General features: G+C 37.3%; 1 pseudogene; it reads right to left on the minus strand.

The window, feature by feature from the left end:
* LOC149186309 (alkaline ceramidase TOD1-like) overlaps positions 1–13,101 on the minus strand; it is a 53,491-nt pseudogene extending 40,390 nt beyond the window's left edge.
* Positions 13,102–14,765: the final 1,664 nt, after the last annotated feature.

Below are 14,765 nucleotides of genomic sequence, written 5' to 3' on the forward strand. Positions count from 1 at the left end.
TTTGAATTGCTATCAATTGCAGTGGCGTCATGAGCATCCGGTTTGTGACTCTGTTATGGGAGGCCTCACTGTCTAGAGGGGCTCCCTTGTGAATTGGTAATCTCAATTATCCCAAGACCCATCTTGTGGCCCAACATGGTCTTTGATTATGTTGGTATTGTGTTTATCTGGTTTGGTTGTTTGTTCTTGGTGAATTGTGGGGAGCCTTTGTGTGAAGGGGCTTTCATGCTCAATGGTTTTGCAGGGCCTAGGATTTCGACTCAGAGCAACACTTTGGTCCTAGATATAGTATATGGAATTTTGTTTTTTGTTCTCACATCACTCTCTTAGCTAACAAATCCAATGAAAATAAAGTTGAGAGAGTAGAACACATAGCAAATCAAATCTAAATTTTTAAATAAATAATATTTTTTTTTAATTAATATATATATATATATATATATAAATATAAATATATAAATAATTAGCTTACCAATTTAAAAGCACTCATGATTTGACTTTTTACCAAAATTAATCTACTCTTAATCAAATAAAAACAATTTTAAAACACAATAAAAAAACTAATTATATTAGATCTCTATAGATCATTATATTTCAATTTTACAATATTTATAATATATTTCAATTTAACAAAACTTTTTTATAATAACATTTCATTTTTTTTAAATGATAGGTTTTCCATTATGAAACAAAAAAAAACATTTGATTTTTTAAATGGGACAAGGGGATATAATTTTCAATCCAACTATTCACATTTAGTATTATAAAAACAAAATATTATTACAAATTAATAATTCATTTTCAGCGTCATTGGGTGTAATGTGTAATGTTAAAGTCACTATTACAGTTAAATTCGGGTGGAAAACAACTGATGCTCAAACTTCGTTATATGAATCTTTGTCAGTTGTACTCGGATGTGATGAACAAGATGCAGAGGAGGAGCTACAAGAGGGACACACGTAAGTTAAGAGGGCTCGTGCTTTGGACTTTGGAATGTTGAGGCAGGAGGTGTGATACCAGCATTGGCAGGGGTTGCACTGTATCATCAATAAATCAGGGTTGTATATTGACTGGCACATGCAATACCACTCCATCGTCTGCTCGTCCATGCCCACGCACTTGCACGTTATGCACGCCTCCACGGTGTCGTAAACAGTAATTAATGGATTCCTACTTAATCGCGAGCTATAGTTGGTTTGAGTAATTGTTTGGGCATATGTTTATTTAGGGTTTTGAGATTACATTTTTACTGTGTAATTTAAAATTACTAGGATTTTAATAGGTATAAATTATGGGAAATTTGAATTATATTTGTTATATTTTAAAATTTTAGGTGATCAATAGATTTTTAATGGCCTTGAATCCATTTCCATTATGAAAATGAAAATCAAGCTTCAAGCACTATTACTATTAAATATTAATCAATTGAACAATGGTATTATAATAATAATAAATATATTTGTTAAAGTGTAGTCTAACTTATAAATGAAATGACATTTTTCACTACATTTTTCGTGATTAATTTTAAATAAAATATGAAACATATTTTTTAAAACTTGAGTTTAAGATGCAAAATTCATTTATCCATTCAAAAATGTATTTTAAACATCAAAAAATCTTGAAATTATATTAAGTTAAACTACACCTATTTGTCAATTAAAAAAATTTACTATTTTAGATTTATATATTTTATTTATACATTTAATGTAACCTAATTTATATAAAAGGAAATAAAATTTTACTCTTTTGAATTTGTATATTTTATTTATACATTTATTAATTAAAAAAAATTACTCTATTAAATGTATATATTAATATATTTTATTTATACATTTAATGTAACCTGATTTATATAGAATGAAATATCGAATGATCTATTCATTGGTAAATTAGATATTTTCTTCACTTAACCTCTCTTTCATTTCTCAACGATTATCCTCTTTCAGTGTGTTTTTCTAATTGATAAAGTACTCATGCCTTTGATGCTTACCCATGTGGGAGATCTTATATGCAAGTACTTTGGTCTTCTCCATTTCTAGTAAAGTAATCATGCCTTTGATGCTTACCCATGTGGGAGATCTTATATGCAAGTACTTTGGTCTTCTCTATTTCTAGTATATCTGTGATCAATGTGAGTACTGTAATTAATGTGAGGACTTTCGATTGGGTAATTTTAATAAATCATTTTTATCAATTTAAATTGATTAGGATTTAAATAAAATATTTTTTTAAGAGAGTAGGAAAACTTATCATAATTTCGTTGTCAAAGTAAGAATGGGGCAACTATTACTATTATTCTCGAATGCAAATTTATGCATTATTGTTATTCAAGGAAAATCACACCACCTAGAATTACGAGCTGGTGTTGGTGGTCTATAAGGGGGCATATTTTCACTCGTGCCATATGTCTCTAGGCCTTGGGCCATTAAACCGTTTCTTTAAGTAAGATTCGCAAGGGGGCATGCTTTCACTACCGCCATATGTCTCTAGGCCTCGGGCCATTAACTCGTTTCTTTAAATACGGTCCACAAGGGGGAATGATTTCACTCCTGTGAGATGCCTATAGGTGTTGGGTTGTTAACTTGTTTCCTTGCGTATGAAGAAGCTCTTAACCAAGTAGAAGCAGTTTTAGGTCATACTTTGGGCCCAAAGAAAATAATTATTATTATCCAATTTGACTCACTCATCACTGTTATTCAAGTAAAACCATGCCACCTGGAATTACCATTTGGCATTGGTAGTCTATAAGGGGGCATACTTTCGCTCCTGCCATATGTCTCTCGGCGCCATTCACCCATTTCTTTAAGTACGATCCACAAGGGGGCATGCTTTCACTCTTGCCATATGTCTCTAGGCCTTGGGCCATTAACTTGTTTATTTAAGTACGGTCCGCAAGGGGGCATGATTTCACTCCTTCCAGATGCCTCTAAGTGTTGGGTTGTTAACATGTTTCCCCACATAGGACAAAGACAAGATCTTAACCAAGTAGAAGCAGTTTTAGGTCATACTTTGGGCCCAAAGAAAATAATTATTATAATCCAATTTTAAGATCACATCCAAACCATACACCAAATTGGTGTATAAGACCCCCTTGTTTTATGGGACAAGGGATATTATTATCCAATTTTAAAATCACATCCAACCCATACACCAAATTGGTGTATGAGACCCCATTGTTTTATGGGACAAGGGTTCCACCTCTGTGCAGCAATCCAATTTTAAGATCACATCCAAACCTTTGGTTTATGGGACAAGGGATCCACCTCCGTGGAGTGATTTGATTGCCAAGTCTACGAAGGCATACATACTCTACCCCCTTTGGTTTTGAACCTGCAACCTTTTAGGAGGAAACACGTGCTCCTAACCATTAGGCCTGCTTAAGTTGTATCAATCCTAACCACACCATGCTCCTAATATATTCACTTTCAAAATCATCAAAAATATTGAAATTTTCATAAATTTAACAAATTTGTAAATAAATCATTAAAATAATAAAAAATCATAATTATCTTTTTTGGTTAGAAAAAAGTTTGTCACTCTTTAAAATGAAATATACACTAAGACACCAGAAAAAGTCTATAACTCTTTAAAAAGAAATATAGAATGAAAACATGAGAAAATTTAGTATATTTATGTTTTTTATCATTATTAAAATTTAATATGTTTATTAGTCTCTACCTCAGGAGGGACTATAACATTCCCTTCATGGTCAAAATATGTTGACTTTGCATTATTTTGTTGTGTTTTTTCAATTTTAACCAAAGTTTCAGGAAAATGCTTGGTATTTATATTTTCTGGTAAATTCAAAAAAAATTCTACTTTTGTGAAAATCATTTTTCTAATTTTTTATTAGCTTAACAATGTCTAATGGAACATAATTCCCCTAGTAGAGGGAATTTTATTTTTGGTATATGTGCACGTGACCAATAATTAAAAAATAAATAAAAAAATAAAATAACCAATTTTGTGAGTGGCCATTTAGTGTACACACTATTATGTTAATGCTCTGCCCAATAATATTAAAACTGAGGCAGTTGTAGTTCCTTTACATAGATAGGGAAGCTAAACAATTGTACAAAGCAAACTTGGAATTCATCACCACTATTTCATAAAGAGAAATTTAAATATTTCACCGTTGATATCCTAAATTTTGCAATTTAAAAGCCCATGAATCTTTTTAATTACAGGCATAACCATCCCCATGCACCGATTGACCATGTTCACAAGCGGAACATGATTTCCAATCAACAAGGGAACCTCATCCAATTGAGAATCGATTATATTTGATGGATCTTGGATTCATTTTCATTGGGGTAGTACTGGAAACAACAAAACGGAATTATAACATTCTGGGGCCAATTTTCAGCCTATGTCACAAAAGTTGCAGCTCACTTTAACATTTTATACTTAATCAAGTTGAAACGAGTTTTAAGATGTGAGTATTTTCCATGTCGCTAAATGTAAAAGCAACTGAATTCATTGACATGGAATTTCTTAGCATCAACTGAGATTCGAGAGATGTTATTGTCCTTTATGTATTGTAGTATAAAAATTTGAATGCACAGAAGGTCAATTTCAATGAAAATAACCTAAGGATGATGAGCTTTATATGTGCAGGCAGGCTTCTCCATTCTTGTATCGTTAGTATCAATATATTATTAAAACACATGTAAAGGCATATAGCATACATTTGATGCCAAACTTGCAAAGTGCTCCTTAAAGCTCACAGTACAATGATGTTTTTTGTTTTAATAATTTAAAACTTGACACAATGATCACTTGAGGACCATCAAACAACAACGAGCACACACTAATTATTATGTTGCAACCTTCGCAACAACATCCATATTGTTTCTCTCCATGATTGCTTCGAATTCATTGATTATAGGTCGCCTTCAATGGCATAACAAGGTAGGCACAACTAGATTGCACATTATTCGAAGCTAGGGTATTGATTTAGTTCGCACCAAATTTAACGTGGAATGGAGATGAGTTTCATCTTTAATGCCAAACACTGATATTAGAGAGAGGGAGAGCAATTCCCCCACTGTAGCACCTCCATTGGAAAATTCAAAGTTGATTTTGCTTACAATTTTTTCTCATTGAACGTATCCAACAGTAATGTATAAGCACTTAGTTACCTAGGAAGCTTATCTTAGCTTGCCATGGCCTGCTCCTTTATTTTACACTGTAGTTAAGCATGAAGTATATGTAAGGAAAACATTAGAGTTATATAATACGCAATTTTTAGCAAAATTGTTAAGCACTCCCGCCTCCAACTAACAATAGACCTGGCGACTCCACTAGGAAACTTATTTAGAAAATTCCAAAAAACAAGTTAGAAGCTGCCTCCCAAGAAGAAAACACATAATACCAGGTCAAACCCAGACCCAAATCCACCAGCTGTTTTTGAAAATCCCAATCTAATCTCTAGAAACCTTAGCAAACAAAAACAAGAAGAGTTTGCTGATTCTAGTCCTGAAACAGTTCAGCTGAGCTGTTTTCCAACCCCTGTTAAAGTTTTGTTTCGTTCAAACCCCACTTCCCCTTGTTCATCATCCACCTCTCCAACCACCTTTTCCACACCTCCATTCACTGCGCATACTACCACTACCACCACTGTTATTACAGCTCTTCCAACTATTCCAGTCTTTCCACTTATCCCTGTAAATATGGCTAACAGATATGCACCTTTACAGTTACTTGCAAATCCAGGGGCTATGCCTCAGGATTATCAAACCAAAATCACATATTTTGATGGTACTGGTTCTGGCACAGCCCTGCAACATACCAAGAAAATACAGGACTATTTTGAGAGTTATGAAATAGATGATGATAGTGTAAGAATGAAGATTTTTGTCCAAAGTTTAACAGGAGATGTAAGGTCTTGGTTTAGAGCACTTGCTGCAAATTCCATAGCTGACCCAGAGGCCCTTTACCAAACATTTCTTAACAGATGGGAGAAGAAGAAGGACCCTCTGCACATACTATCCGAGTATGACACTATCAAAAGAGGCCCTCAAGAAGCTATCTTAAACTATTGTGCTAGGTTAACAAGGTTTATAACGCTATTCCACAAAACCTTAGACCTCCATTGATCTTGCTTTATACAAATTCCCTGATGGATTTGATTCAGACGTGGCTTATCAGTTAAGGGAAGGAGCCCCTCAAACCTTAGCAGACATGCAGAATGTAGTTGTTAGCGTGGAGGCAAATCTGATTGCCAAGCGAAATAGAGCAAGAGCTGAGAGAAGAACCACTTTCAAAGATGAACCTTCAGCCTTTGAGCAAAAATTGGACATAATCGTCAAAGGTATGGAAAGCTTTGAAAATAGAATGGGAACTATTGAAAGAAAAGCCTCATGGGAAGGACAGCAAAACAATCCTATCAGAAATCCAAACTTTAGAAAAAATCAGAACCCAAACGTTGGAAGGGCAAGTCCTGACCATGATATAAGACCTCCTTTTCATGAAAACTATGCTGAAGCATCCACATCTAGTGAGTAGGTAGAGGACAATCACATAAACTTGATGGGTTTGAAAAGTGAACAACAAGTATTTCTAACCCAAGAAGACCAAGATGACCATGATATAAAGCAATTTCAGACCAAGTCTGGAGAGTCCTTTGACTTCAAACAAGGCTATGATTCAGCTGTCTACGAAGTCCATAAACAATACAAATTGAGAACAAGAACCATTGATGTGTCTGATCCCATCAAGCCAAAGGATGCCAAGCTAGCTAAGAAAGTAAAAGACAAGGTCGTTATCACAGAACCTGCTGATAAAACAGACCCAAAATTAAAAGAAGTAACCATAGAGGATGTATCTGACATGCAGCCCTCTAATAACCAGCCTTTTGTATCCTTTCCCTCAAAAGACAATGTAAATAGCACTCCTCAAAGCCTTCCCAAAACAGAGCAATCTCAAGAAGTCACTGATAACCAAGAGAAGATCACTAAAGATACAATTGAAAAGGGAAAATCTGTTAGTCACAATACTAAAACACAGTCATAAAAACCATTTTATTTAGAAGCAGAAATTGGTAAATTAAAGATATTTATTCCTCTCTCCGAGCTTTCCAAACATGATGTGTACAGACATCAAATCAAAAGATCACTGCAAATGCCAGAGAACAGGGATGATGTTAATGTCTTAGATAATCAGCCTGAATTACTTTTTGGTCCTGAAGTCAATGGTAAATCAGGACATGGAGCTGTTCTACCCTTTTACGTCAGTTTGCACATTCATGATAAAGTGTTGCACAATGCTATATTTGATTCAGGTGCTTCACACAATCTAATTCCCAAAGTTGCAATGGAGAAGCTAACCTTGATGTCACTAGACCCTACAAAGACTTATTCTCATTTGATTCTAGTCAGGTCAAGTGTTTAGGCTTAATCAAAGACCTTTGTGTGTCTTTAGTCCAATTTCCCAACAAAACGATCCTAATGGACGTGGTGGTTGCTGACATTCCACCAAAGTATGGCATGCTCTTATCAATATCTTAGGGAGCAAAACTCCAAGGATCTCTCCAACTAGACCTCTCCTATGCCACTATTTCAGTCTTTGGGCAACCAAAGAGACTTTATAGAGAAACACTGATGAAGTATGTGGTAAGTAGTGAGGAAAAACCCCAAAACTTTCCCATTTACTCAATCCATTCTGATATGGATTCCTTTATATTGTTCAATGATGACAACTGCCATCCCACTGACGAGAAGCCTTTGCCTTTAGAACAAGAAACAAGTACCAATCAAGAGTCGGTTGCCCATACCTGTCAAACTGTTAAAACAATTAGTGCAACCAGTATACAGGAAGAACCACATGAAACACAAAACCTAGGTCCGCCCAATCCTAAAATGACTGAAACTCTTAATACTAACCACAAGCAAGAAATCACATGGTATTTAGAGTTTGATGGTTCTGTTAATAAGCTAGGAGCAGGGGCAGGAATATGGATTCACAATGAACATAATAGCCATGCAGAGGGTCATGCTTACAGACTAAACTTCAAATGCACCAACAACATGGCAGAGTATGAAGCTCTCTTTTTAGGCCTTAAACTACTCAAAGCTCTAGGAGCTGCAAAAGTGTCCATTTTAGGTGACTCCGGTTTGATCATTCAACAGATGAAGGGTAACTTTGTTACTAATGACAATAGGCTGAGAGCTTATAGGTCTGCTGCCACAGAAATACTCAATTCCTTCACTGAATCCAAGCTTGCCAAGATTTCTAGAAACCATAACATGCATGCTCATAGTCTAGCTACTTTTGCTAGCACTTGCAAGCTGCCCTTTGAGCCCAACTACCACTTTACTGCTGAGATAAAGCATAGGCCTATTGTGCCTAACAATATCAAAGATTGGCAAGTGTTTGAGGATGATGCTCAAATCAACAATTTTCTTACCTTACAACAAGAATTCTCAAGCTTAAACATTGATGAAGATGCCATGGATGACCCACAACAGCAAATGAGCCAAAATGAGCAAACTATAATAGCTGAAGCAACAAGTCAAATGCTGTACCCAACCATTTTTGATGAGAAAGCGGGTATCATAGCACCCATTAGATTTTCAGAATGGGTGTCCAATCTTGTTCCCACAAGGAAGAAAACAGGGGAGATTAGACTATGCGTGGACTTGAGAAATCTGAACCAAGTCTCCCTTAAAGATCACTACCCACTGCCAAAAATGGACCACATCCTACAGAGAGTAGTGGGTTCCTCAAGAATTTCTTTGCTAGATGGCTTTTCAAGTTTTAATCAAATACTTGTTCACCCGGATGACCAAGACAAGACACCCTTTACAACACCATGGGGAACATTTAAGTATGTGAAGATGCCTTTCGGACTAAAGAATGCAGGTGCTACCTTTCAAAGGGTCATGGACATTGAATTTGCCAAGGAAATCCATGATTTCCTAGTGGTTTACCTTGATGACCTTACTCCTTTCTCAAAATCTGATCAAGAGCACCTAAAACATTTGAGACAAGTGTTCCTAACATGTAGGAAATATGGCATTTCCTTGAACCCCAAGAAGTCTTTATTTGGCCTTGAAGAAGGCAAATTACTAGGCCATATCATTTCAAAAGATGGGATTAGAATTGATCCTGAAAGAATTCAAGCCATCCTTCAAATCCCTTATCCAAGAAAAATCAAAGAATTGCAAGCATTCCTGGGAAAGATCAATTTCCTAAGGAGATTTATCCCAAACTTGGCCGAGCTGATAAGTTTGCTAAATAACATGTTAAGGAAGGATTCCAAGTTAAAATGGACTTTAGAGGCCAAGCAAGCCTTTGAGGACATAAAATCGGCCTTAACACAAGCCCCAGTCCTCACAAGTCCTCAATTTGATAGGGATTTCATCATTTTTTCATTTGCATCTGAACACACCATTGCTGTTGTCCTTTTGCAGAAAGATGATCAGGGAAATGAAAAGCCAATTGCATTTTTCAGCCGAGCCCTTAGAGATGCACCCTTGAAGTACCAAATCATGGAAAAGCAAGCATATGCCCTTGTTAAAGCAATCAAAGATTTCAGAATTTACATTTTATATTCACATGTGATTGCTTATGTACCAAATGCTGTTGTAAAAGAAATATTAACTCAAGAGAGCATAGAAGGCAAAAGAGGCAAATGGATTGCCAATATCCTTGAGTATGACATTGAGATAAGACCCACCAAGCTGATAAAGGGACAAGGTTTAGCCAAACTGATGTCCGAAACCAATTTTCAAGTCTTAGACATTAATCAACTGGACAATGAACAGGAGTTGGCGACTCCACAGATCAGTCAAGCTTTTTTGCAATCCCCATGGTATGCTGATATATGTTTTATATTGTTAAACCTGTGTGCTCCTCCATGGTTGTCCAGAACCAAAAAGAGATTTTTAAAGGTGAAAGCATCGAAGTTTTGTGTCTTAGATAGTGCCCTGTTTTGGAAAAATCATGAAGGAATATTGTTGAATTGTCTAACTATGAATGAAACTGAAAATGTCATAAAAGAATTCCATGCAGGGGACTGTGGAGGGCACTTATATTGGAAGTCCACTATTGATAAAAGACTAAGGGCTGGTTTCTATTGGCTCTCTTAGTTTGCTTATGTAAGAAAGTTTGTTGTTTCATGCCACAAATGCCAAATCTTTGAAGGCAAAAGAAAGCTTCTCCCCTTGCCCCTTAAGCCTGTTTCAACTGAGAGACCTTTTCAACAATGGGGTCTTGACTTAATTGGAGAAATCCATCCATCCTCTTCTGGCCAGCATAAGTGGATTCTGACAACCACAGATTACTTTACCAAGTGGATTGAAGCCATCCCATGTAGGCAAGCCAATGACTCCACCATTATCCAATTCCTTGAAACCAACATTTTGTCCAGATTTGGCTGTCCTGAGAAGATCATTACAAATAACGCTGCTGCCTTCAAATCCAAGAAAATGATCAGTTTTTGCCACAAATTCCACATTACCGTAGGCCACTCCACAGCCTATTACCCTCAAGGGAATGGCTTTGTCGAATCATCCAACAAAAGTCTGATTAACATCATTAAGAAAGTCTTGGAGGAGAACAAGAAGAACTGGCACAAAAGGCTTGTAAATGCCCTATGGGCAAACAGATTGTCAACCAAGAGATCCATAGGGATGAGTCCATATGAGTTAGTTTATGGCATGGAGGCCAAGTTCCCCTCTTCTTTGGGAGTCCCTGTTATTAAATTGCTGCAAGAGATTCAGGCAGAGCCAAATGATATCCAAACAAGAATAAACCAAACCATCCATTTGCAGCGAACAAGAGAGCAAGTATACGACAGAGCTCAGATCTTACAAGAGAAGCTCAAGAAAATGTTTTTCAAAAGAACCAAGGCTGAAGATTTCTGTACAGGCAACAAAGTCTTAAGATGGGATTCAAGAAGAGAGGACAAAGGAAAGCATGGCAAATTTGATTTCCTGTGGAAAGGCCCCTTTATTATTTCTGTTGTTCAAGGCAACAACACACATTTTCTGAAGAATTTGGATGGCATCACAGCTGAAGATGGCCCTGTCAACGGCCGAATGCTAAAGCACTATCATGATCCCATTTGTTGAAGGCAGCACAGTTCTGTATACTATCTGTACATTAATATTTGTATTTTCAACACTTTTTCTTTTAGCAGGCAAATAAGAGGGAACAACGCAGCAAATTTTGAAGGAAAGACCAAAGAAAGTTCTAATTCAGATCTCTGTTTTTTAAATAAATTACAAAGAAGTGCTCAAGCAGATTTCAATATGATTGCAAGCACCCAAAAGGCAAGAAGCAGAGCTATAATGTTTCGGCAAATCAGCTCAAAAGGATACTGCATATCAACTTATATAAGAATTCAGTCAAAGGAATTAAGAAGAAGGAGAATTTCAGGTTACAGCAACAATTGAAGATCAAGGCATTCTGACCTGCTGTTCTTGGCTTTTCATCCTGAAAAACCATCCCCAAGTGGAGCCACTGTTAGCCTCCTATTGCAATAGGTTTCATATTTCATGATTGATTGTTTTACATGCCAAATATGTCATCTTTTCATGCTGCAAAGTTCCACATTTCCAAGAAGTTCCATTTTGAAGAATCATACCATTTTTGAAGAGTTTTACAGATAAGGGAAAGCCAAACAGCTCAATCTTGGCTTCCCTAGGTTTAAATTGCTTGTTCTAGAAGATAGAGAATGAGTATCTGCCCAAACCTCTTAAGCTTGGCAGATGAGTAGATAGGCAGAGAAACAAGGGCGCTCAATTGTTTAATCTGAGCCCAGGAAGAGATAAGGGTACATTTAGATAGGAGGGCAGTCAAAAGAAAAGAAGATAATTAGGGTCTGCAAGTCTAAGTGCACCCAAACCAAAAAGAAGAAAAAATGTTAGGTGAGTAGGCTGGGTAAGTAGTTTTGAGGTTGCAGAATGAATAAGTGTGATCAATTTTGTATCTCAAAGTGTTATGTTACTTCAGATCACAAGTGCAAGGCAACTTTCCCTTGGAGCAGCTCAAGCGAGGCATGACTAACTCCCCCTTCTTCTTGTTCCCCAAATCATTCACTAACCTCCCCAAAGAGGTCAAGATCTGCTTGATATCTCTTAAGTTTCATCATTTGTGATATCATTGCCTAAGTAAAGATCTGCTTTGCTTAAGGATGCTTATATTTCCTATACAAGTCTTGTTTCCCCTTTAAAGCCTAAGATTTCTATCCTTAGTGTTGTCTTCACAAAATTCATATTGACTCCTAACTCTATTATGTAAATCCCTCCTGATTTCCCCTCCCCATACTAAAAAATACAGTAAAAATCCCCATTATTTACATATCCCCTCCTCTGGTTGAAATATAACCATAAATATTGCTTGGGAATTGCTAAGTTTACTTGAAACTTAGTAAGAACCCTCATTTTGCTAAAAAAACCATCTTCTTAAGGTGTTTGGACTCCTTCCAAAACACAAAAAACCCCTTCCGATGCATTAAGGACCCTCCCTAAAGCTTTAAAAAGCCTTTTCCGATCACATAAATCTTCCTCCGATCAAAGGAATTCCCCTCCGATCGCATTAACCCTCTTCCGATTGAGTGTTTCCTCCTCCGATGAGTTTTCCTCCCCTCTGACGCGATATTGCTGTGGGAGGTGGCAAAGACTTCATTGGCCCACATATATTCATGCTCCAATAGCAAACCGCCGATCGCGACATCGCGATCGGCAGTCGCAAGGGTTTCTGTACCTATATATATATGCCCCCTCTCATCCGTCAATGCGATATTGCTATCACACCCGAAAGCATATCGCATCGCCACCCATTCATTATCGCAATCACATCATTCATCCACATATACCTCCGCTTCCCCGTAAAACTTGGTTATATTGAAAAGCTTAAGTTTTACCACTAACCTCATTTTACCTCAATATATGGCATTTTCGCAATATTTCCTATTTTTGCACAGCCGCATGCCTTATCGCTTTCCCGATATCGGCCATCGCTCCCATCGCGTCGCATATATAAAAGCCATCGGCCCCTGTCCCCGCCGATTGCCGATCGTCGATTTAATCCTTGCCATACTACCACGTCACCCTGCCACATCACTGCCGTATCGGGACCCACCACTGACGTCATGCGGACGTCATCACTGAAAGAAGGCGCGAAGGGCGAAATCGCAGCAAAGAGAGCTAGGAATGAAAAACTGAGGCAGTTTTCGATGCGCAATTAGCGCTAATCACGCATCGCTAAGAAAAAATGGTCAAAATGGAAGGCCGCCTATGGCTCGGCTCCCAGCAGGCCCGAAGTTTCGCAGTTTGACAGGATTTCTTCGTTTATGTTCATATTCAAATCAGCCAGCGTCGATAGCTTTCCAGAAGCCACGAAAAGCATTTGCAGCAGCCATTTTTGCCTTAACAGGGCAGAATGGGGGCGATTTGACAGTTTCAAGCATAGGAAATCGAGAGAAAGCGGCCCAATTCAACTGTAAAAGAGTATCAGAGGAAAGATGAAGCCTAGATTAAATTGAAGAGTATCAGTGAAGCGGCAAAGTGTATCAGATCGGCAATACCAAAGCGGGTGAACATTAAAGGCCCCAAAGCAAAGTCAAAGAAAACGGTGAAGCCATCTAAGGCTCTCAGATCACAGTTAATGCACATCAAAACCACTCGAGAGCAGGGGATCAAAGCCCGATGCACAGTTATGGCTAAATGAAGAGCACAGAGCCAAAAGGACACCATATTAACTCATTTTGATACAGCTGCATCCAGCGCAGCTCAAAGAAATTTTCTTGCATTAATTTCAGGGCAAGATTAGGTTAAAGAACGCATTTCCCTCAGACCTGTTTAAGGTCTGCTGTAATAGATATTTTTAGATATTTTCCCTATATAAACCACCCTAACTCATTGTTTAAAGGGTTGGTTGGTTGATAATTCTCATTCTGGACTTGCACTGTATATTTGAGAATTTCTATAATCAAAGACTGCTGAAAAGCTTGGAGGATGGACTGCATGTTGTGTTATTAATGGCTGAAGAGTGAATTATAGAATTCTTGCGTTGCTACATGGCCCAATAAGTGTTTCTTACTTCTGTTTTCAATTCATATATGTTTATATCATACATATATCACCATCTAAGTCACAGAAAGAAAGATTAGTTTAGAATTTGCTTGGCTGCACTCTATGCTCAGTTTTTGTGACTTCTATATGTTTTCTTCTGATTTAGGCATAAATATGAATTCCTCACGGCTCATATTTGCTCTATTTCATTCATGCATGACTGTTATTTAGGAATTCTTGATTGCTCCTGGATATAGTTCACTCACCTTCCCTCTATTAAGCTGAATGAGAGATTCTTAGTTGCCTTTCATTCCTTAGCCTTCATTTCATCCTTTTTAGCTTGAATGATTGTTTCATGTGTAGCTATCCTGCTCTATATTCCTCTTGTGACCAAGAAAACGCACCAACAGCCCTACTCCATGACTCCATGCCCAATGGTTTGAACCTCTCACACTATGCATGCCTCCCTACTTGAAAACATCAATCATCCCACCAAAATCAAAACAAAACCCTTGTACACCATAACTAGCCTAAAATCAACCCAAAACAAAGTTAAATCATAAAGAGAGAGCCCTCTCTGACTGCAAGTAGGCTAGGACCTGCAGCCCAAAGATTGCTTTGTGGTTACCTCGGTCGTATCCCTTAAGGAGCCAAGGGACAACCTGAGTGATAACAAAACCATTCACGCATGTTAATGACTGTAGTCTCTCAGAAATTGAAGAAGTGCAGAGCTAAAGTGTTTAG

This window comes from Pinus tabuliformis, chromosome 3_1 (assembly GCF_031772625.1).
Source record: "Pinus tabuliformis cultivar Carrire ecotype Pingquan chromosome 3_1, CPIR1, whole genome shotgun sequence".
Lineage (NCBI taxonomy): Eukaryota > Viridiplantae > Streptophyta > Pinopsida > Pinales > Pinaceae > Pinus > Pinus tabuliformis.